A 25,307-nucleotide genomic window follows, 5' to 3' on the forward strand; every position below is an offset into this window, starting at 1 on the left:
GGCAAGTATAATCAGATCTGCTGAAAATTGCCAGCAGAAATGCTTACATTCTATTGCTGCTGTAGTACTTTTTTCTGTGAAAAACAAGATTACTTCAAAATTAGCTGCTAAAAGATATTGTGCATAAAACAATGTTGTCTAGTCTACAAAGTTTTTTTAGTCTAAATATACAGCACCTCTACGTGTGTGTGTGTGTTTGTGTGTGTGTGTGTGTGTGTTTGGCTTTGTTCTGGACTTCTCTTCCTATTGCTTTCTTGAGCAATGTGGTCTCCCTCCAGTGGCAAAAAATGGTTCTAATTACATTTCAGTCTGTAAATCAAAGACATTATCAGACTTATCCTCAACAGCTAAAAATAGATTCATTGTGCCCTGATGGGGATGACAAGTCCAGTACTTCATACTGTACTTGCCAATCATCTTCACTGATATCTGTTATATATCCATCATAGAGTTCAGATTTTTTTCTTCTATACTAGAGCAAATGTCTCTCAAAACAAAGAATCAACATTCTAGCAGTTGTTTGCAACAACTGTGACTGAAATTTGATAGACAGATAGGAGTAATGTTATAGTAAGCAAATAGTAAAAATAAAATAAAAATGGACAAAACCGCCCCATTCATTACGAATGCAGAAATGATGTCAAGACAGCAAACTCATGGTTCAATTTGATCCTTGTCTTCTGAGAGGGATCACTGTGTCTGGTAGTAAATAGCCATATAGCTAATCTAGGCAAGTGAAATCATATATGGTCAAATATCTCGTGAATTTTTTGTTGGTTGTTGAAAAACAATTCTTGAAATTGTTGTTGAAAAACAACTGATTTATTCAGAATCCTCACTGAATGGTAATTAAAATAAACTTGAACTTGAAAATAAGGTGAATTTTTAATTTGTTTTGAGATACTATTGTGAAAACAATCTAAAAATCAGAGTGCTCAAGTTCATGAAAAAAAGTTTTTATTGGAAATGGCTGAAATATAACAGCAACATTGTAGTATCCCTACCTATAAGGGAAAAATAGACCTGATTTTAGCATCTGATTTAATTTTCAGGTATTTAAACTATATCTCATTTATTATCAGCACAATAACCATAAATGCTAATTCTTCTCATGCTAATCTTTTAAATTTTATTATCATAAGGATATATACTTGTTGACATTGAGTCACTTTCATAATTGTTTAGCATACTGTTGCTTTAGTCAAACTTCTGAATGCAAGACACAATGAGGCATAGTGTTGTAACACCAATAACATTCTATCTGTGTAGAGACAGAGTTGAAAAATCATACTAAATGCCATATTATGCTTGGAACTTTCAAAATCTTTGACAATTATGTCATCTTGTAAGAGAGTTTAAGATATATATTTCAGTTGATCCAAAGTTTATTGCAGAGTGTACACCATTCTTTGTTTCTACATAAAAGAAAAAGATGTGCCTGAGACTCTTGATGACTACAATCCCAGAGTTTTCTTGGTAAGGGTTTGCAATTACTTTAAAATTTCCCAGTCCAGCCAACAGCCTCAGAATCTCTGGGTAATTCTTTTACCCAAATATTAATCAGACAAAAACCTGCTCAGCTTCTCAGTTTAGCCAGGGTCAGCAAGGTATTGTCATTTTCTAAGGTACATATAAACTATTAATGAAAGTTGACTTGTGTCTGTGCTCCAAGCAAGTATTGGATCAAATGTAATTTCTTAAAGTTTCATAGAGTTGCAATGGCATGGTTTTGGATTGCCTAAAACTTTAATGGATTGCAAACTGCCAGTTCATTCAAAATGATACATCTATGGATACTTTAAAAAGTCTTAATTATTATTTTTAAATAGGGAAGTCCAGGGTGAATTTGTATATGCTTATTCTGCAGTTCATACCACTGAATTCAATACTTGTAGCTAACTTTGGCTCTTTTGCCATCTACTAAATACATCTTCCAGTTATTTATAAATGTATATCAAAGCTGAATGGCTTTGTTGACACAATGTACTAAGTCACATTTTGTTTTTAACCTTCTAAAGTTAGGCCTAGTCATCCTGTTTACACGATGTTAATCTTTACAAGCTAATTCACAAATCCCAGCAATTGGTTTTACACATTGTGCTAAGCTAAAATCACACTAACAAAATTAGAGATTAGTATGCTATACAAACCTCTACAAGGAGAGATTTTGAGAACACTCAGTGAAGATAGATTGTTTGGAGATGTAGAATTTCCAAGCCTACTTACCTGCTACATTTGTAACAATTGTTTACAGTGTGCCAAATGAAACAGTAAGGTTATTTTCTACACGAGAGTTCTTCTTTTTGATAACGGTGGATGGTGATAAACAAAACATTGTAAAAAAAACCCATCTTTTTAGCCCTGTAATATTGTTCGTTCTCTGAAAAGTAGCCTGAGTAACCTTTGGCTGATAGTAGCCAACTAAACAATGGAATTCAAGAGATTAAATCGATTCACTTTACCCCAAACTTTGCATCTGCAGGCATTACCATTGGAGGCAGTTTAATTTGGTGCTCCCTTCAGGTTGTTTGCAACCTGGTTAACTATCTTTGGTCACAATTCTGTGCAGACTTAATTGAAAGGACCACCAAAGCAAGAATTATAGTATTATTCTCTACACCTCCTCTCCAGCTCACCAGAGAGTATATTAAACAAACATCAAGCCACTTCCTCAGCTTGGTGCCTCTTCAGCTTCAGTAGTTGGGTGAATTCCCAAGGCTCACTTCACCCTTTCTGAAACCATCCAGTGGACCAACAGGTGTAGCTTACCTTATGTATGCCATCCTGGGAAACAGGTTTAAGTTATTATCCTAAACAAGGGATCTCTAATGGGAGTAGGTCGAAATCAATTTTGCCAGATACTCTGATCTTTCCACGGCAGTGCGAGGCGATTGTTCAGTTTATGGTAAGTAAACTCAGAAGAAATGGGCTAAAGCTCTTTTTTTTTTAAAGCGGGCAATAAAATTATAAAATAGCAACTGCATCGCATCTTTTTTATTTCGGCTCCCCTTTCAGTCATTACCACTGAACGCATGTGTGGCGAGACACAAGCAGGCTGCTAAAATAATGGCTTCAGCGTACACCCACCAAGGATACAGTTACATAAACAAACAGGCGGATCAAAACACCCATTTCTTTTCCAAATGGTTCGGTGCGGCTGCTACACGTTTTGCCTTGAAAAGATATTGCAGAAAAGCATATCTGCGCCTTCTCTCATTCCCAGCCTGGGGTTTTTGTTTTGCTTTTCTCTGTGCAAAGCGGCCGGGAACGACCTGCGATTCTTACTCCCTTCTCTATGGAGATTTAGCTAACACACAAGATGGACGGAGCAGGCAAAGCCACTCGAAGCAATGCTTCACCGCCTAGCCAGGGGAGGAAAAAAAAAGCTTCGGCGCCCGCTCTCACGCGACGAGACAAGGCTGAGAGAAAAGGCGGGGCTCGCTAACTGCTCCCGTCGCCCCATTGGCTCGCCTTTAATCATCTTTGCATGTCTCGGAGCCTTCTTTTATGCGCTCGGCTTTGCCACGTGATCAGAGAGGTGGTTGGGACTTCCTGTTTGAGGTCAGGGAGGGGAGGGAGAGGGATTCTCGCCTCTCTCTCTCCCCCTGTCTCTCTCTCTCTCTCTCTCTCCCTTCCTCTCTCTCTCTTTCTCCTTCGCTCCTTGCTCCCTCCCCCTCGCCCCGTTGTGGTCTCGCGCTGGCTGCCTGCCGGAGCTCTTGTCAGTTAGTAACAAAATGGCTGCGGTGGCAGCAGCTCTGCTCCTGAAGCGGAGGACACAAGCGGCGGAGGCGACGGCGGCTGTTGCTGCTGCTGCTGCTACTACTACTGCAAGGAGGAGTGGAGGGCCGGGTCGGCGGCATCACTGAACCCAGCGGCGTTGCTTGTCCTGCCAGCGGCCCAACCCCTTTTCCCTTACAAGCGAAAAGCTCGGTCCGAGAAGCCGTCCCTGCGGCTGCTGCCTCCATAAATCCCTCTGGTTCCCCCAGAGAATCTCTCGTCAATCGCTGGGGAGGGACAGGAGAGCGGCTGCTGCTGCTGCTGCTGTGGATTCTGCTCTTTGACTGGGTGGATCCCGCGGGGGAGAGGAAACGACTGACGGACCTCCTTGCGAGAAACTCAGTTGCGGGATCGCCCCGGGTTTTGCGGATCCTGTCTTTGTGAGAAAGAGACTGGATTTTGCCTTCTTCTCTGGATCCACCTATGTTTGGCTTGTCTGGGTGGATCCGTATGAAAGACAGTGGTGGGCTCCCTACTCACCACGAAGCCTATTTTCTGGATCCTTTTTAGGATTCCGGTACATGAGAGAGACTGCTGGAGCTCCTTTCCTTGGATCCACGTATGAAAAGCACTGCTGGTGGATTTCCCTGGCATTTGTGGATCCTTGCCTGGATTCTTCTCTCCCTTGGATCTTCCTGAAAGAAACTGTTAAGACCTTTTTTTTTCTGCTTGTGTTCTACGTCTCGCTTTCCTTTAAAAAAAAAAAAAGACTTAACTGGGTACTTGGATCTCTGTCTCAGAGTCTTCTGGCTGTTTTTTGTTTTTCTGACCTTTAAACTTTTGAATGGGTTCGATATTATCCATTTTAATTTGCACTTTTGAAAACAAAATATTCAAATGCTCCTCCGTGTAAACTGAGAATCTACCAACACCTTTTTAAAAGCCGTATCCTGAACAACTACAAAGCATACAGATTTCACGCTCATCCTGACGGTATATTTTTGCTGCAACTATCTATGTTTAATTTTAAAAACAAAATTCTCTGTGCAGAATTTAACTGAGAACTCATAATTGTGAGTTTTGCTTCATTGAAGAAAAGAATAATTCTTGTTTTGGAATTGGACCTGCTTCTGCTGCACTTATCTTCTGGGCTGGAAATAAAACTGGAGCATACAGCTCTTTTACTGTTGGTTTCTTGTCTGATTTTCCCAACCCCCTTCCTCCTCTTTTGTGGCAGAATATTTTTGGTGGTTTTTGTTTTTCGTTTTAATTTGGAACAAGCATAGATATTGAAAAAAAAAAAAACCCTGACTTTGGCCGTGAGAGATTTTTTTCATATTCAACGTGAAAAATACGGGTATTTTTTTGTAAGAAAAAGCATTAAAAGAAAGGAGCACGGTAGTGAAACTCCCAGGCGCCGGACAAAATATTCATTTGTTCTTTTTCAAGGAGACCGAGTCGAAAGCTGCCAAAGAGCCCCAGAAGGAAACGAAGCAAGGTAAGAGAAGGACCATTCACATTTTTAATGTGGAGGCAGAAAAGTCAGATGGAAAAAGTCCTCTTACGAAGTTAAGTGCCTGCAGTTCCCTATGAAGTAGCTCTTGATCCAGGACTATGTAACTAATCTGTTTTTTAATCATGTAACTATTAAAATGAAAAATTAACAAATCTCCCACTCAAGCTAATGTATTCACAAGCTAAACATATCCCCAATTGACAGCTTCAGATGCTTTAAAAACTTCAATATTTCTCATATTCCTTGTTGCTACTGCAAACTCCAAATGCCTCATTTATAAAAAGAAATGGAAGAAAATGGAAATAATGAGAAATGATTTCTTGAATTATTAGGGTTTGCATGCTGTTGTCATGTGGTGTGCTGTTTGGAAAATAGTGACAATTAATCTTGGCAATTTCAGTGTATTGCTACACAGAGAAGCTGATTGAATGTAACCAAGTGGTCAAAACTTGAACTTCATCTATGATTAGTTGGGCATTTAAATAATGATAGGTGCAATTCTGTATAGACTTATTTGAATTAAGTTCCATTGTGTTTAGTAGGACTTATCAATTGGTATGTGCAAAGGATTGCTGTCCCCCTTCCCAAGTAGTTTTTCTGATGTCTCCATTTCTTTGCTGGAGTATTCTTAATGCTAGATCCCCCCCCCCCCTTTTCATGGTATTTTTCATTCAACGTAACAAATGATTAAGAATAAACACAGGGATAGAATGACAATTTGCATATAATTTACCATGGAACTTTGCTGAAAGTGTACCCAAATTCCTTAGGTTATTTAAATAAACTGGGCTCTCTAGAAACATAGTTCATGCATAGAAGAGTATTATACTTTTAATATTATAAAGGTGACTAAGGCTGATTTAAAATTATTAATGATTTTGTCATTTTATAAACAATGCTAAAGAATGCTTCGATTACTTAAAAGTCTGCATGTGGAACAGTAAACAAAATAACATCTCTGTAGTACTCTAAACAAATGTTTTTTATATCAGTAGATTCCTAACATATAAACCTAGATTGTGAGAAATACCTACATATGAAATAAAGCATCTATAATAATTGTTGAAATGTTTTTTAAATCCGATAATTTGTTTCATTATTTCTGCATAATTGAGGTTTTGCTGTTTTGTCCATATAGTATAATTATTTTCATCAGAAATTAGAAAAATGAACAGTTTTACACAGGAAAAATTCAAGACTTAATATAACTTGTTATAGGAATTTCTGATTATCATCCGATTTGAGGGTCTCTTTAGGTTCTTTTTCAACTGTATATTCTCAACTTTGATCTAAAATGCCTCAGAAATATTTAAATTTCATTCATAGATACAAACTTGTTTTATTGCTATTATTATCTTTTAAATTTTAGATTTAAATTTTCTACACAAGGGTATTAGTAACCCTTCAATTAACAAAATATTTTATCATAAGTAACTTTTGAAAAAAGGCTATTGTCTTTTTAAAATTAAAGTATTTTATTTCTTTCCAATGTAATTATAGTTATTGATACATTTTGGTTAACTTTTTAGCATATTTGTAACATAACATGCTTTCCATTTTTAATTACTGTGTTAAGTAGACTATGAACAAAATACAAGATTTCTAGTTTTGAAATGATTCTGTTGCAGTCTTAATTTTAATGCAATTAAATTTTTACTGATCAAGAATTAAATGGACTTAATGATAGGGTTCGAATGTAGCCCTTTTAATGCAATATAGAGGACAGAAATGCATTATGCTTTCCCTTATTGATTTTTCATGTTTCCTGAAAAAAATTGTCAAGCTGAGAGTGACTGACCAGAGCAAAAAAATAGTGGGTTTATAATAGATATAACTCAATGAACATGTCAATACAGTGCGCAGCAGCTGTGAAAAAAATGTGAATTCCATGCTGGAGATCATTACAAAGGAGCCACAAATACTATTCTGTAATGTTTTAATGCAAATATATGATGTGACCATATTTGAAATACTATATATGCAGCCAACAACTGTATACTAAAAAGCATTTTATCAAGCAGAAAATGGTAACCATTATTATTAGACAATTCCATAATTTTCATATGTAAATTATTGTTTAGTCCTTTTTAATTGAGAAAATGCAAAGTAACTGGGCAAAATAGCAGTATATAAACTGTACATGGTATACAAAGAAATTGAAGTTTTTCTTTTTCAAAATACAAGAATCAAAGGTTGTCAAATGTGTTGAATGGTGAAAATGCTTCTTCACACATATAGATTCTGAAACATGGTATCACAACATGCAGCTATAACCAGCAACTTTGATAATTTTAAAAGGGCTTATATACATTCATGCAGAAGAAAATTGCTAGTAAATGAGGCTATATACTACCTTCAGGATCAGAGATAGCATGCTTTATCAGTTACTGAGAAACATCAGCAGAGGAAGATGTTATTCCTTTTTTGTGGGATTTCCATAGACATTTTGTTGGCCATTATAGAAATAAATATTGGACTAAGTAGGCCGATGGTTTGATTCACTTAGGTTCTGGTGTCAACAAGCAGTCTGCAAAACACTTTAAAACAATTAAAGTATCCCAAATGTAAGTTATCCTCACAATATGAATGAATGTTGGAGGTCCGATATTGATAAAAAATACGATGTCAGTGCTAGTCTCTTAATCAGCTAAGCAGGCACAGATTCATGAAGGGTATTTGTATTCTTAAATCATAAGCTCTAAAACTCTATATACTATTTCTCTTGTGATTCAGTAGTCATGCCTTTGTAAAATTCATCACAGTTCTTGAATAGATAAGCTGATAAAAGAAAAGTTAATAATGCACACCTTATGGTGAGAAATTCTACTTTGAACCTCACACTTTTGTAAATATGTACTAATAAGATAAATATTCTATATTTTGAAATTCTGTCCTTGTAACAGATTTTTTATTGGGTGAAAGAGATCCTTTCACATAATAATCACTATTATCCCCATTGAAAGCAGTAACTTAATCTTTAATCTGCAATTGTAGCTAATGTACCATTTTGCAACAGTGATTAACACTGTTGGGCAGACAAATAGTAAGGCATTAGTTAAACTTTTCGACTATTTTTGCTTATTTAAATCTTACATCAGTATTCAGTATATCATAAATTGAAGGATCACATGGTAAGTATTGGAGTATCATGTCTAACAACAGGTTTTTTGGGTGTGGTGTCTTTGGATGTGTTTCAGAGATTCAGTATTTTAGCCAGGTGTGAAAAAGGGCAAAAAGGAATACTCACTGTAGCAAAGTGCATATAAATATTTTTCCTTCTGCCTTAAAGATGCAAATGAATTTCTATCAATGGAGAATTCACTTTTATTTACAAGGATGATTGTTTCCTTAATGATAGTAAGCTATAGGAATACAGTTACTAAAGCATCAGTGTAGATATAGTTTGGAACTCAGCATCTTAATAGAATAAAAAAAACAAGGCCATTGAGAAGGAAGAATGAATAATACCTAAAATTACGTTTAGTTGTTCTCTGCAGCTGGTCTTGTTGAGATAAATATGCACTTTTCCCAATACTGACATCTGGCTGCTTTCCAAAACAAGCTGGAGGAGGAGAAGGTCAGGGGTGGGGCAGCCTTTTCCTTCAGCAAAGGCGGATTTCAGATGGAAAGAATTGCTAAGAAAGTCTATGTGAGGACACTTACAGACTTAATGCTTAGAAATAAGAATAAATGCTAATTTCTTTGCCTTTCAAATCTATCACTATCCTAGTTGATATAATTACTTCATATAAAGCAGTATTAAATTTAATATGTTTTTGTGAAGCCAGAAATACATTATGAACTATAAAATTGTTTTGGCTGCTGCTTAGCATTTGTATTCCTTGCTTTGCAGGATGTTACCTTTTGATGCATCATCAAACTCTTGTTAAAAACTAAAATCCATATTACAAGATAATGTCATACTTGAAACCTTTTCCCCACTGGTGCTGAAGCTGTAGAAAAGAACTGATCATTCTATTTTAGTACTATAGATGAATGATATGAAACATCTTAAGTACCTGATGATGATGCAGTCTACCCAATTTAGTATCAGCTGATACCTTTTAGTGATAATGTCTAGAGCTTTGCAGTAACTATAAAGGTCTTAGCTGGGTCAGAACTGGAAGACTCAAATATTTTGTTGAATTGTAATATGCTCTGGATGTAACAAACTGATTTACCAAATTAGTTTTCTATGATGCATGACTTTTGCATTTATGCATAAATATAGCAAGTTGTAAAGAAAGATAAATCACCATATAAAACATTCTAAATTGGACTGTTCATTGATTTCAGTGGAACTTGCTTTAAACTATGTGTACTAAAAGCTGGGATTTATTGCTGACATACAGAGAGAGAGCAGATTTTTATATTTCTTCATTCCTCTCTAGTTGTGTCTATTTGGAGCAGTGCTTGAATTTTGTTTGTGTCATTTGATTGGATGACAATGAGAAACTAAAAAAAAAAACACTCTTGGGCATTTGGCATGTTGTATAGTTCTTTGAACTTTGGTCAACATTTTGAATTAAAACAATATTTTCAACTGTGAAATTCCAAATACAAAGGTATTTAAGTAAGTTTCTGTTCTGTAGTCATATTGTAATCCATTTTATTTGCATGAGTGTTATCTATTTTCATCTTCTCAATAAAAGCTATTGGGAAAGTCATCAGATATTACTATGTAACAAGTCATTTTTGTGTTTTTATTTCTCTGCAATATAAAAGGTTAACCTTGAATATCCAGTTGGGTGTGACTTTGTACCCAAAGAAAGGATTCAGAGTGAGGGAAATAAACTTTTAGCCTTTGAATCATAAATAGTCTGCGGCATATAGGCCGTTACCAGAACTTCTCTTGTTATATTTTACAGCTGTGGAGAGCTTAGGAGTGAAAGCAGAATCTGCTATAGAAGTAATGTTTTATGGCTGGCTGCCCAGATTGTCTAGCTTTGTACACAGCTCTGTGGTTTGTCTTTGGAGGGCTAGAAAGGTGAAATGTATTCTTAATAAACATTTTTTTTTGGAAATATTGTTTTGTCATTTAATTTTTAAATAAACTGTACATAATCATAACACACAACTAACAAATTCTAAGTCAAGTTTTTTTTGCATGTTTTTAATGTTTTAATAATGTTTACATTATTAGATTGCTTCTGCTTATTATTCAAGTTGAAAACATTTTTCAAGAATGAGCCTAAAAATAATTTTAGCTTTTCCCCCCCAAAATAAATTGATTTCCTTGGAGTAGCCATAAATATAAAGCTATTATTAGTACCTTGACATAAAAATATAATTAAACATACAGCACTGTAAGTCCGTTCTCAAGTTCTCTCACTACTGTGGTATATTATAGACAAGGAGAATCATTTACATGCTTTCCTATAGCAGCATTGGTCATATTTTGTTACTAAAAGCTTATTAATTCCTTTTTTTTGTTTCTTGACCTTGTTCTTTTATCTTAAGTTAGGGTGTTTTTCTAATTCAGGTTTTATTTTGTTTAATCTTTGAAAGGATCTCCAGGATTTTTTAAGTTAAAAAGTTAAAACTGTTTGTAATTAATAGCAAAGATAAATATTTAATATTTAATCTTGGATTCAATTTCTTTATATATCTGACACTTGTGTTTTGAAACTCTAGGCAAAGTAACTAGAGATTTGTTCTATGAATATACTGTATGGGAAGGATTGTAGGCAAATGAAAGATTCAACCCAATAGCGGATTTGCTTTACTGCTTCTTGCAATGTCACCTAGTTGTCAAAGATATGGAAATAATATCTGCCACCTGTGAAATTGGAGGAACAAATAGTGTGTTGTTTTACACTCGAGGACGAGCTGAAAGAACTAATAAGCTTTTTCACCTTGTTAAAAAATATCTGCTTACTTTGAAAGTTGTGGATAATATAAATTGCTGTTAGTTCAACTTCAAGAATACAGTTACAGATGTATAAAAAGTATTGTCCATTATTGTATTTTGGCTGTCCCATGTAGTTGACATATCCTATTCTTACCAGTTTTCAGTGTCTGGTTATTATTATTTCCATACTTTCAAGTCAGTCTTAATTCCTGGCAACTGTTTGTACTAGTACCTGCAGTTTTTCTTGAAAGATTTCAGAAGTGGTTTACTATCACTTCCTTCCTAAGGCTGAGAGGAGGTATGACTGGCCCAAGGACACCTAGCTGACCTTGTACCTAAGGTAGGACTAGAACTGAGGCTCCCACTTATGTACCTTTGTGCCTACACCACTGCACCAAACTGCTCTCCCACCTGATTTTTAGAGGTGGAAAATTAATTTAAAACAACTACTCAAAGCACAGTTTCTGTATTAAATCTGTAAGGATAGTATGAAATGTGAAAACAACTTAATTGACTAATTTCAGTTCCGTTAATTTGTTTATATTGTATCTTGTTAACTGACTGGTTTGAGCAAAATAAGGAAGAAAGCAATAATAGAGATTTACTTCCCTTGCTGTAAAATATTACTGTAACAGTATTGGTTGAAATATTTTAAATGATAATATTTCCTAAAAATTCAGGATTAGTTCATAGTTGTTCAGAAATTGATTTTCAACCGGAAAAATTATAGCTTTCTTTTACTATCTTAAAGGGTTTAGTTTATGCTTTGGAAAAAAATTATTTATTATGCACACAAGCATTTCTGTACTCACATTACAGTTTTAAAGGTAGTGTTGAATGAAAAATTATTTAAATGTCATTGAGTAATGTTTATGCTTGTAGGATAATGAATGTCTATAGGAGCCATGGTAGCGCAGTGTTTATAATGCAGTATTGCAAGCTAACTCAGCCCACAGCCAGGAGTTTGATCCTGATGGGCTCAGCCTTCCATCCTTCTGAGGTCAGTAAAATGACCCAGATTGTTGGAGGCAATATGCTGACATTTAGTCTAAGTGCTATTGGTATAGTTGGTGTTAATTCATTTCCAAAATAGTGCTACTTTGGAATTAATATTTAAGTACCACTAGAAAGTAATGCCTACATATAGGTTTAGAATAGTTTGAATATTTTTCTTACAATTTTTATAGCTTTTTTTGTACTTTTTCCATTATTCCTTTTAAAAAATAAAGAGAATACATTCTTCTATTTTTTGTACCTTTGTGAAGTATATTATTTTAACTTTCTTGTACATTTCTTGTATTTATGAAGTATATTTATGAAGTAAATTTATGAAGTATATTACACACTGTATTAGTTTCTCCATTTAATGCCTGCAACTGCCTGCTACATAAATGTCACTGTCTTTTCAAAATGCATATACGGAGATCATGCTAACTGGAATTAGGCCATGTGAAGGTGATTCCTTACTCTCTCCAAAAGGCACTTGTACTTGATCAGAGCTTTTGGGGCTTGATAGGTAGGTCGGCTTCATGAAATTGAATATCCTTCTAGTAGTTTGAACTGAATATTTTTTTCTGAGGAAAGCAGCATGATTCACTGAATGTTATCTCCCATCAGCCTACTTGAATTTTGCTTGTAACCCTTTCCAGCCCAATCCCATCCAGTTATGCTGAGGTGACAGTTTCCAGAATTCTCAGCTATCTCATTAATATAAGTGCGCAGAACTTGATAAAGTAATCCACCATACTGATTATACTTCATACTGAAATATGTGAGAAACATGTCCCTAAAGGAGGTGTTTCCTGACCTTGAAATGAAACCAATTTATAAATTATACCAGTGTGTTTTTAAATAATCATTCTTCTAAAGACAGAAAAACATCTTTTGTTTTTTTAATATACTGCAGATGCAGATGCAAACAAATATTAATATGATTTCAGAGCAGGTGCCACATTATTAATTGTTTTGTTTCAGACAAAGTAATTTATTGAAGGGAAAACTACTGTTTTATTTGATGGGGGTGGGTGGGAATGGTTTTTGCTTGGTACTTTTGCTTCGCACTTATTTGCTACTAATAAAAAAGAGCATGTCATGGACCAAACATTTAAGAAGCTGGATTTATAGTAGTATTTCTTTGTAATTCAGCTTTGTTACTGAGTCTCCAAGGACTGCATGATTTTTATTCAAACAGGAAGCATTTTGCTTTATTGTGATCCTCAAGTGAAGAAAGCATAGAGCATGAACCTGCAGATTGCCTTTCCCCTCTTCTCCTGCTTTTGAGGGGTCCTTGGTGCTGTCTGAGCTTGGTTGTTTTCTTGCAAACATGTCACTACTTTCACTACAGTAGTACTTAGACTTATATACCGCTTCACAATGTTTTACAGCTCTCTCTAAGCTGTAAAGCCCTCTCTACAGAGACAGCATATTGCCCCCAACAATTTTACTGACCTTAGAAGGATGGAAGGCTGAGTCAACTTTGAGGAGGTGAGACTTAAACTGCTGGCAGTCGGCAATCAGTAGAATTAGCCTGTAATACTGCATTCTAACCACTGTGTCTCCATGGCTCTTGTTCTGGTTTGTATTGTAATGGTATTGCTATCCTTTCTAAAATAAAATTAATTTCATATTTCTGAGTTCCATCAATCTATTAATTGGATTTATACATCACTTTAGGCATGGTCTGGTTAATCATGATTTATTGAATCAATCACAATTGGTTGGTGTCACAAAACATGCTAAGCTATTAATAATATAGTATAAGTTGAAGCATAATTCAGCTTATACTATTACTGGCCCATGATATTGGGTCAGCTAAGTAAACTGAATAAATATAGTAGGCTATGAAGAAATATATTCATGAGGTGCATAAAACACAAATTTAAAGAAGGGCAAGTTTTGCAAGTCAAATTATTTTTTCAAGTTACCTATTTCTGCCCTAAAGAGTATGCACCAAATTTTCTGTACTTTAAAAGTTGTAACAGAAAAAGTAAACATTTAGAAAATGCTAAAACCAGCTGACAGACCTTAAAGATAGACATACTGCCTCTTAAATGATGCTACCAGGTAGGTTTCCATTAATTTTAGGTAGTAAGATAGTTATTGAAAACATTTCTGTTTATTTGTTTGACTTTCAATATGGTGCCATGATTCTCAAACTGTGCTGTTATGCCCCAGAGCACCATAGCATACTCCTAGGGTGCCACAGGGTATTTTACTATTTGATAAATGTCATTGTTCTGTCTCCAGGGCACTATGACACATACTTTGGGAACCACTATGCTTGCCATTAAAAAATTACTTAGACAATAAGACTACCATGAACTGAAAAAACTTGGAAACCTTTGATAGAATGTATGGATTGTTTTATTAAGAAAATATTTTGTAAAATGTTTGGATGTATAGTGAGACGCTATTTAAATTTGGATTTCACATATTAAAGTTATATTTTATTCTTCCTTACTTTTAAACATCAAATATCTTATTGCAATGCTGCTTGGATATTATTTTCATTAGTTTCTCTTCCCCATTCACCTTTCTTTCAAACATAGCAAGCATAACTGAACTATTTCTTGATTTTCAGAAGTTATTTATCTAGAGTATCACTTTAAATTTAAAAGTTTGGTAAATGATAAAGTGTTTTACCTTGGTTTTTACTTAACTGAGTGCAGCATCTTGTACATAAGAGGTTTAAGTACACATTTTGTTTGAAAGTTTTCAGATACATGAGAATAACACAAAATGGTGATATTCTACTTTACTCTTTCTACAAATATAGTTTTCTTTAGGTCAAGAATTTGTTTAGATCACTTCTAATGAATTACATAGAAATGTTTATGTAACTTTCTTGACAACAATATAGAAGTGACCATTACTTTTTTGTGGGATGTTTTGACTCCCCTAGCCTAAGTCTGCACTACATTATTTCCTTCTGGTCACCCATTATATAGGAACTGTATTCACCCTACTAAGCTTTTCTAGATAAGTCATTATCAGATAGGCTCTATCACATAAATATTGTTCACTTGATTCTTCAATTTTAAATCAGTTGTGATACATTTCACACCAGAATTTTAATTTAATATGTATTTAAAATACCTTTAATACTTAATTGAATGTTAAAGAGACTATAAAATAGACTATAAAATAAAAAGATACAGACCTTATCTGGTCTACAGATAAGCTAAATATTTTTGGACCCATTTTGGCACCTGAAATGCTCAGTTTATATGTGAGTATATGTTAGTCTGTTAGGCAAAATCAAAGTAAATTTTAAATAATTTAAAATGCAACACATTTATTTTAGAAATGTGAAATATAAGGGTTGGAAAGAATCTTGAAAATCTTTTCCAAATCCTTTGGACAATTTAGGCCCCTGACAGAATCTACCATCTTTCAAGGCAGCTCTTCCATTTTTAAACAGCTGTGTTAAAAATGTACCTGATATCTAATCTACAGGGATTAATGTTTCCTTTTGAACATTTGTTCAGTGATTATTCAAAGTTACAGTGATGCTGAAAAAAAATGAGCTTACAGTGTGGCTGAAATTATGGCTTTTGTAGCACCCCTGTGGTCACATGATAGAAATCCAGGTGCTTGGCCGCCCACATATACTTACAACTGGAAGGATGTTTCAATTACCTCCACCCCCTCTATCTTCTCTCATTTATGCCTCTTTGATCCCCTGATGCCCTATCTTGTGGGATGGCAAGTGTAGCTCTGGAACTGCCTACCACCCCCAGGAAACTTCAGTTCCCCCAGCCAACACCAGTGAACATTCACCCAGGTGCCTTCTCTCCCCAGCTTCATGTGGCTCCCTGGTTCAGCAAGTGCCAGCAAGTATTCATTTGCTCCCCAGCCCACTTCAGCATGCACCAAGAAGTTAGTTCGTTCATTTGTCCCTCCTAGTTCTCTGTACCAACCTTTCACTTTTTGCTGTGTCCTTTTCAGACCCAGCTTCTCCAGTGAACATTTCCTACAATGTATTTGGCTCTTGTTTGAGCTTTTGTAAAGTTTCACTATTTTCGTAAAAGGCGGAAGTTGCATGTAAAGTGATTCTTAATTAACAATTGCAATGGTGATTGCTGGGATTGCCATCATAGGTCGTGGACCCATGTGATGTCTCACTTTTGACTGCCCTGATTTATGATGGCAATCTTGATCCCAATTGTGGTTGTAAGTCCAGGACTACCTATAGTGGTAGTTTGTTATAATTTGAACCTATTGCATATTGTCCTTTCTTTCGGAACAGTTCTGAACAATTCTGTCCCATGTTCTACATGATAGGGATTCCGATAGTTAAAAACAGCTGTCATGTTTCCCTCCAGCTTTCTCTTCTAATAGACTAAGCAAACACAATACCTCCAAATAAACTTTATAAGTATTTCCTCGCACACCACCTTGGATGTTCCTGGATACAGTTCAGTTTATCACCCTCCTTCCTAAAATCTGATGCCCAGAACTCAATGTAATATTCTAGGTATAGTCTAAATCTGTGATGGCGAGCCTATGGCACATGTGCTGAAAGTGACACACATGCCATCTCTGCCAGCATGCGAGTTATCACCCCGGATCAGGTCCACTGTGCATGCATGCGCCTCCCAGCCAGCTGATTGTCGGGTATCTGCCATGCATGTGCAGGGGAGGGGGGCATGCACAAGACATGTGTGCATGTACAGAGGCACGTGCCACATGGGGTCATGCGCGCAGGGGGCAGGGCGGTCATGCATGCAGGGGCAGGGGATTGCATGTGCAGGGGTGGGGGTTGCGCTCGCATAGCATTATGGGTGCAGGCACACACGTACACTTTCGGCATGCAACAACGAAAAGATTAGTCATCACTGGTCTAAATAGTGGAGAATACTGGAGAGAAGCGTAAAGGCTTTTCTTGTTGTTGACCTTACACTTCTGTTGATGGAGCCAGTGGTTGTTTTATTCTTTTATGCAAATGTATCACACAGTTGCTTCTTTCGGGCACTTGATCCTCCAAATCACACAGTTCTTTTTCACACGTACTGCTGGACAGATTTACTTGTAGATATACTTTTGTTGCACTACAAGACCATGACCCCTTTTTCAACTTTTAATTTCCAAACATTATGGGTGCTCAAAGTTGTGACATGCTTTGGGGATTGGATTGTAAAGTTTTTTTGGTTACTTTAATATAGTTCAGTTGTGCTTGGTGAATAACTACATAAATATCATAACTTTTTAACATTTTGTTTCATTTCACAGGTTCAGCTGTCTTTCTCTTTTTGTTAAACATTATTTTGTCTGAGAGTGTTAATATAGCTGGCCTCGTTTCCTGTGAGTGTAATAACTGATATGTAATGGCTTCTAAAAAAAGAACAAGACTGGGAACATTTACTCATATGCACAACCAAATTGGGACTGGCAGAGATTTGTTGTCATCTGAACTACCAACATTGTGAGACATTCTCAGATATGGGCTACTGTTAAGAGAACAAAGTAGTGATGATGCTAGAAACTACCCAGCAGCCAGTTTTGCAAGAGACATATATCCAAAAGTGTTTGAAAAGTGGAAGTGAGCAATTCTTTTGTGTCCCCTGTTGTAAATTCACAAGTAACAATTTTGAACAAGATCCAAGAGAGTTGAGATTGAGCCAAAAACATATCTCTTGGTAGAGAAAAGCTAGATGTCAAAGAGACTTTCACTGTGAAACTTGACAAACTGTTTGACATCAAGTGTCAAATTGTTCTGTGTGTCGAATTCAGCTGCCCTGCTGGCTGCAGAAAAGCAGCTCACATAAACTATACCTCCCCTAAGGAGACTACGATATCATTGAAGGAACTTGCTTTTACTAAAGGTCAGAGAGACATTGGTTCTTTTGAATCTCACCAGATTGGTTTGCCAGATGTCTCAAGCAGAAATGACTGATCAAAAGGCAAAAGCAGCAAGATGATGAGAGACAAAGTCTCGCTAAATATAAGCAGAGAAGTATTCAGACGTTTTGATAGTGACAAATGAAGTACTTATGTCTTATGATGAAAATGAAGGACATATGACTGAAGATGAAGAGGAAAGTGATGGAAGTTATGAAGAGACCTTAGACCAAATACAAATGTTCTCTACTTCAAAAGAAAAGACAGAACACAATAGATTAGAAATAACAAATGTTGCTATGCAGAGCATAAGATGCAATGTTGTCTATGTGCCATGATGCCATTACCACAGCTGCCTTCATAGATGCTGGCTTCATCACCGAAGAAGATAAGAGACTTGTAGTTGACCCACAATAAAGTCAAGAGAACCCAGGAAAAATTATGAAGTCCCTAGATCAAGAATGCGATGAACTCTGTAAGAAGGGCAAAATAGAATGCATCTTCTTTGGTGGCCATATAGATGCAACTAAAGTTATGCTGAAAGCAAACAATTCAGACCAGCAATTTCCCAGTACCATCAAAGAAGAACATTTTTCTGTGTGCAGTGAGCCAGGTGGAAGATAGATTTATCATGTCACTCCAGAGAAAGCCTCCAAAATAGGAAAACCTGCTCAAGATTGCAGATAAATCTGGTGTATTTTATGAAGAACGACATTGACAAAAGCTTGAAGGCCACTGGAGGAGATTCTACAAGTGTTAATATTGGCTGTGAAGGTGGTGCAATGCACTGGGTAGAGATCAAGATTGACTGGGAGTTGATCTAGTTGGTATATGCACTCCACATGAATGAGTTAACCCTATGACATTTAATGACAAAATTGGATGGGAAGACCTTGTCTAACAACAAAATGGGCAGGTAAAATTGGCAACATGCTAGACACTGCAACAGAACTTGACATTGATCCTTCATTCACCAGAGTTTTAATTGGTGAGCCTCTCATTTCACTGAGCGACAGTGTTGTAAAGGATCTCTCTACTGATCAAGCACATGGATAAAGGATCACAAAGGCAATAAGGACAGGAGATGTTAAAGAATAAATCAAAACAAGATTTGATGAAACTCACTTAAATATTTTTGTAACTCAGATAATTGCTTTCTGATGTTAATTTATGATTGCATGGATTAGTTGTTGCTTAGCTAGATAAGATTCATGCAGAAATTTTTTTTCATTTTTGTAGCACAAGGTGTAATTTTGAGATGATAAAGTGAACAGTATTTGAGGGGTATATGATCAAATACTAGCTAAATGTTATACAATTAACAGCAGATTTGAATTCTTGGTGTAAAAACACATGTTTTTAGAAGCCCTCACTAAAAAAAAATACCAAAATTAATTTTCACCCATTAAATGACATGCCCTAAACCCAGATAGTTCCCTAACATTCCTCTGCAGAATTTGGCTCATATTTTCCAAGATCCATTGTTCCTCTAATATATGTGAACTAGCTAGGTAATGAAGCTGCAAAGCAGCCCTCCTGCTGTGCTTTATAGTTAGGATAAGATACTTATGTTGAAGTATAGTGTTTCATTTTCTCCAAAATTTTCTCATTATTGGCAAAAAGTTCTTTCATTTCATCAGTTCATTGAACATCGTTCCAGTAGCTTGCTGGATCATCCAAGTAATTTCTGGCAAAACTGAGCTAAGAAGCTATGTGCTTTCTGAAAAGTTATAGTATTTTTTTAAAATAATTCTTTGCATACTATTCATGTTCATTGTTTCCTTTATGATGGATGCCTGAATAGTGACATCAAATAATGCAAACATGACCTGACTTTACCTTGATTTTTTTTGAAATTCCCAGAGTATTATGTACCCTGTTCTTTGTATGATTTTTTTTTTTAGTTTCGAAAAGGAGTAATGTTGATGTTGCATGTTCTTTACACTTTCTGCCTGACCATGGATTGATAGAAGCCAGAATATTTGGCAATGGTTTCTTGTCTTGTGCTTATTCATTACTTTTACTGAATTCTTCATACATACACTTTGTTGTTTGTAGCATGAAGTTCATGAAGGAGATTGCAATGGTAGCATCAATGGTGTATGTGGTTTTTTTTTTCCCAACAGGCAAGGGCCCTGCAAATTACACTTGATAGTCATCTCATTGATTGAAACATCTGCTTCAATCTACCTCTTCAGGGAACTGATTATCCCTATTAGAATACGGCTTCATGTATGCTTTCTAACAGACAATGAATATCCACCCAGTGATGTCATTAAAAATGTGATACAGTATGTTGTTTTAATGGTGTTTGTTCAATCAGCAAGTGTTATTATCAGTAGTCAAATGCAGTATTGAATGTACCGTAAATGATAGTACTCCGGGATTGCAGGTGTTTAAAAAGTATTCTTAAGTCTCATCACTATAGCCATGGCTTTGCTTTGCAACCTGATATCTATTTACCAAAAGAAGTTATGTGACCTATTTTATTAATCTAAGTATTCTGTATCATGTAAGATTCTGTTACAGAGGCAAGGATACTGATAATCCTGCTCCAATTACTTAGTGTTATTAGTAATTTGGTTATGATTCTGATATCTAGGATTGCAGTGGACGTTGTGACAACTGTTTTTGTTACCCTTGCAAATAGAGATTTTCTATGCTTTAGATAAACACCCACTCATACATGCACATGAATGAACGTACAACTACAGGTAGTCCTTGACTTACAACAGTACATTTAGTGACAGTTCAAAGTTACAATGGCACTGAAAAAAAGTGACTTATGACCGTTTTTCACACTTAACGACTGTTGCAGCATCCCCATGGACCCATGATCAAAATTCAGGTGCTTGGCAACTGGTTCATATTTATGACGGTTGCAGTGTCGTGATCTCCTTTTGGAACCTTCTGACAAGCAAAGTCAATGGGGAAGCCAGATTCACTTAACAACTGTGTTACTAACTTAACAACTGCAATGATTCACTTAACAATGGCAAGAAAAGTTGTAAAATAGGGCAAAAAATGTTTCATTTAGCAAAATAAATTTTGGGCTCAAATGTGGTCGTAAGTCAAGGACTGTATTATTTCTTTCCTGCTTCAGAATTGCAGTGTACAAACAGCCCTGCTGCTAGCATGCTTTTGAAGAAGCTTCACTGTCCATGACTCTAATAAAATGATGTAAATATGAACAGATAACCTAATTAAGAGTTACCTTAAATGCTGTAAGACTTTCATATATGTTAACAAGTTCCTCATTATAGGTCTTGTATTTCCTATAAAACCCTCTTTTCAATTTAATTTGGCAAACTTAAACCATTCAAGCAGAGAAACATTCTGTGAAAAGCTTTTTGCCTCAGGCTGAACATGTACTGTAAAGTTTCAGGGTTACGGTTCAGCCATTTCAAAAGAACAAGATGGGGAAAATGAGCTCTTTTAATGCTTCTGTCTTTTGGAGAAACACAACATGAAAAATAGAATTCCTTATGACAACTTGGTTAAGTGTACTTGCTTATTGATTTCAATGATACTGTTTTTTTAATAAACTAGTGTGTCAGTCCCCTTAATAAGCATGCTCTATTGTTTGGATAGACACATACTCTATTTTTATTTGCTTTTGCAAACAAGTGACATGACCAGCTTCATTATTTTAAGTAATATATGGTGCTACATGGAGTGTAAGAAACTAAAGAATAATCACAATCAAGAAAGGGGAGCAGAAATAGTTCAGAGCAGGTGTTGAAAGGAAACAGAACAGAAAGTTATACAATCAGTGACATAAGATAGCTTGTCATTTGGATGTTGCTGATTTCTTGGGTAGAAGATGCTTACAGAAACAGGATGGTCATATGCTGGGATAACATATAATGTCAGCTGAACTTGCTGAAATATGAATTAATGGTTCACAGGCTATTATGTTAATGCATCTCCATGTTTCTCAAACCACTTGCCAAATGTCTGTTAATTCAGAAGCACAGAGGAAGAAGTCTAGAATTTAAAACCTGAAGCATGAATATGTAAGCTTTTTGCTTTTTTACAGAGAAATGGGCAATCAACTATTGAGTTTGCGATTTAATTGTCTACAATAAATATTCTAATTCAAACAAGTTGGGTCTTCAAATCCCTTGCAAGTCTAGCCAATAGTTGAATTATAGGTTAAGTGTTTGAAGATTGGTGATTTACTACCAAGTCTGTTAGTAAAGAGCAGGAACAAGTTAAAGGTTTAGTGTGTTGTTGAACTCAATTATTGTGCTTTGTTAAAACTATGACTAAACTGCCATAGTGTAATTGTTTGGACAAAGTCAAAGACTTCAGCTAAACCTTTGTTTGTCTTCTATTATCAAGTTACAGATAGAGCAGACTTGGACAACATACAGACTGCCAAGCACCCTTGAGCAGCCCACTGGTGGGTTGTTTTTTTTTTAAACAGCAAATTCACTGACTTCAAAAAAAAAAACTAAACAGGATTAAGTTGAATCCGGTTTGCATTGGATAAAAGCTACCAGAAAATACAGTACCTGTAGTGAAGTACTGGGAATCCTTGCTTAACAGCCCTAATTGGAATCAGAGTTGCCAACATGAAATGAAGCAGTTGGTAGGCAAAACATCATATGACTGTACCGTGTAGTGATGGTAATTCCAGTAGTGTCATTTGTGGCTGGTCATTGCTCAGGATTACATTGTTGTTAGGCCAGGGCCTCATGCTTCTCCTTCCCTGTCACACTTGCCTCCTTTTCAACTCCTCCCCACAATCAAGGTTTTTACCCCAATCTCTGCCATCTACCCCTGCTGTCCTCTGTCACCCCCAGCTAATTTTTGCTGCTGGCCTGGGTAAGAAAGAAGCCCTGGGATGTTTGTGGCAAGGCACAAGCTGGCATGTCATGGCAGCAAAGTCTTATCCGCTAAAGGGACCTTTCTCCAGGGAGCTACCACAGCTTCTCCTGAACACTGTTCTGCATGTCACATGTCTATCTGTCTGCCTCCTTCCTAGCCAGGCTAGGTAAACTGACCAGGTTCTGTTTCTTTGCTGTGCTCACCACAAGCACCCAGATCCCAGGCCAGCAGTAGGAGGAAGAAAATACTTAAGATTATCTGGGGGTTAGGTGGGAGGAGTTGAAGTGGCTAGCAGTCGTAAATGTGAGTGGACTATCAAGTGCCTCAATTTTGATCATGTAACCACATGCAATTTCAAGGAGCAATTCAACACTGCTGTAACTTCACATGTTAAATTTATAATTTCAGCAAGATGGACAGAAAACAAATTAGTAAATGGTCATTAAACAGATGGCTGTTAAGCAAGGATTACCTGTATCTTGGGAAAAATGCTATCAAGAATAAACATGGATGTTTCCATGAATTTTCTGAAACTAAGTTTGACTCAAATATAACTTTATTTTATCTACCCATATAAGTATAGAAGTTGATTTAAATGTTGTGCTTAAGTAAAACATAAATTTGAGGGCATAGTTATTTTAGGATTGACAAAAGGTGAAATGCAAAAAAAAAAAAAAAAGATAATAGGAGAAGATAGTTCTGTAAAGTATCAATGTTTAATACTTGTTAAAGCCCACACATTTTAAAACTGGAGTCTACTTTGAGGGTACAGAATAAAGTTTTCCTCTGCAAATAACCATGCTATATTTGTATTCTGAAGAAATTGACTTCATTTGGGCAACTTCAGTGAAGCTAAAGTGTATTTGAAGCTCTTACGGATTACATATTTTTACCAGTAAATATCTTAATAGAGTTACAAAATGTACATATTCTATACTTAGTGGATTTGGTGTTACAAGTAATAAATAAGAATCAGATTTTCTGTTCTATGGGTTCCTTGATTTATTTGCTGATATGGTTCGTTCTCCATGCTGCATCGAGAGCCCAGGATGGGTTGACTCCTTCCTATGACATCATTTAGCTGAGTCTGTACTAAGATATAAAAGCCAGACCCCGGAAGTTACCCCAGCTTTTGACTCAGCTCCTTTCAGTCAGTAACTGTGTCTCTGAAAGCGTTCTGTTAGATAGCACTCATCAGCGATCTTCAGTACTTTTTTTCCTCGCTTCAGGCAGCTCCCAGGGATCTAGGCAGCTGCTCTTCCAGGAGAGCAGGGCTCTCTCTCCTGCAACGTTGGGAGCAGCGTTACCAGAGCTCTGTGCAGGCAAGCTGGGCAGCGTCTCCAGACCTCCCCCACAGTTTGGAGTTTGGAGCGATCGTAAACACGATCGGCAAACTGATAAGAGCTCAAGCCAGTTGATCGTGTATCTGGTTGGTGTGTTTTTCCCTTGCTGACTTCGCTTGGGGCTCTGTATAGCCTAAGGAGCGATTCTTCATTTCAGAGCCTGTTTCCTCTAGTCAGCAGCCATCTTGGATTGAAGCCTTCCACCACGAGGTGAGCGGCCATTTTATAAGCCCAGGGGCCATTTTATACCCTAAGGGGCTTAATACAAAAAAATTCTAAACAGTTTCTTTCCAACGCAAGAGCCTTTATTCTACAAATGGAGCAAGATAAGGCTCAGGCAGAGATTTCCCCCACAGTGGAACAGTCTCTTAAGCCCAGTAAGAGAAAAAGACGTAGGCAACGCACCAATCGGTCCAGAGGGAGGTGGCTGCTAAAATCAGAGCTAAGGCTCTAGCCCCTAAGAAGGCAGCTCAGGCTGAGTTGAGGGCAGAGAAGCGCAGACATGCAGCCCTAGAGAGGCAGTTCAACAGAAATATTCAACAGAAGGGAGTGTAACTACAGCATGTTTCAGGTGATACTCGTGGGCCCCAACCAAGCCCTCCCAGGGGAGGAGAAGTTATCTATGAGCCTTTCCATCCTCCATCCTGGTCTCCTGAGGCTCTTGCAGTACAATCAGATCCTCAGGATCTAAGCAGATCTGGGCCTTATTTCCAACAGGCTTCTGGGCCCTATGCTCCTCCCCCTCCCTCAGGCCTCGAACCTCTCCTCAATCTAGGCCTGAAGCCACCTTCACTCCCACAGCAGCGGGCCTTTGGCCTTCTGCCTCTACCTTTGAGCATAGACCAGGGGATATCCAAGATGTTGTCTCATCAGCCATTAGGCAGGGATTGGCTGAAGGCTTCAAGCAAATTCTTCAACCTCTGGAAAGGGTTCAAGCCCTTCTCCCTTCTCAACCTATAAGTTCTTTGCCTCATCACCCTGATTTACACAGGCCCCAGGACCTCAGGGTCCATTCTTCTCTACCAGAATGGGAGGAGGTTGATGAGGAAGGAAGGCCTTCACCATCTGAACACAGTTACTCCTCTCATTCAGAGTGTGAAGACGGCGAGATTTTTGACCAAAATATTTCAGAGGAAGAGGATTCTTGCCCAGAGCAGACATCCTCTGCATTGGTCTTCAAACCTACTCTCTTCAGGCCATTACTCAG

At 36.8% G+C, this 25,307-nt stretch overlaps 1 protein-coding gene across 6 annotated transcripts in view; it reads left to right on the top strand.

Annotated features, from left to right (window-relative positions):
- Positions 1–3,570: 3,570 nt before the first annotated feature.
- Positions 3,571–25,307, top strand: part of TNRC6C (trinucleotide repeat containing adaptor 6C) — a 135,892-nt gene continuing 114,155 nt past the window's right edge. For all 6 annotated transcript variants that reach the window (XM_026667542.2, XM_026667545.2, XM_026667546.2 and 3 more), the window contains exon 1: positions 3,571–5,215. The gene's annotated coding sequence lies outside the window, so the exon portion shown is untranslated. The remainder of the gene's footprint in view (positions 5,216–25,307) is intronic.

Source organism: Notechis scutatus, chromosome 2 (genome assembly GCF_049901735.1).
Source record: "Notechis scutatus isolate UNSWTSFEM ecotype Mainland chromosome 2, rNotScu1.2, whole genome shotgun sequence".
Classification (NCBI taxonomy): Eukaryota; Metazoa; Chordata; class Lepidosauria; order Squamata; family Elapidae; genus Notechis; species Notechis scutatus.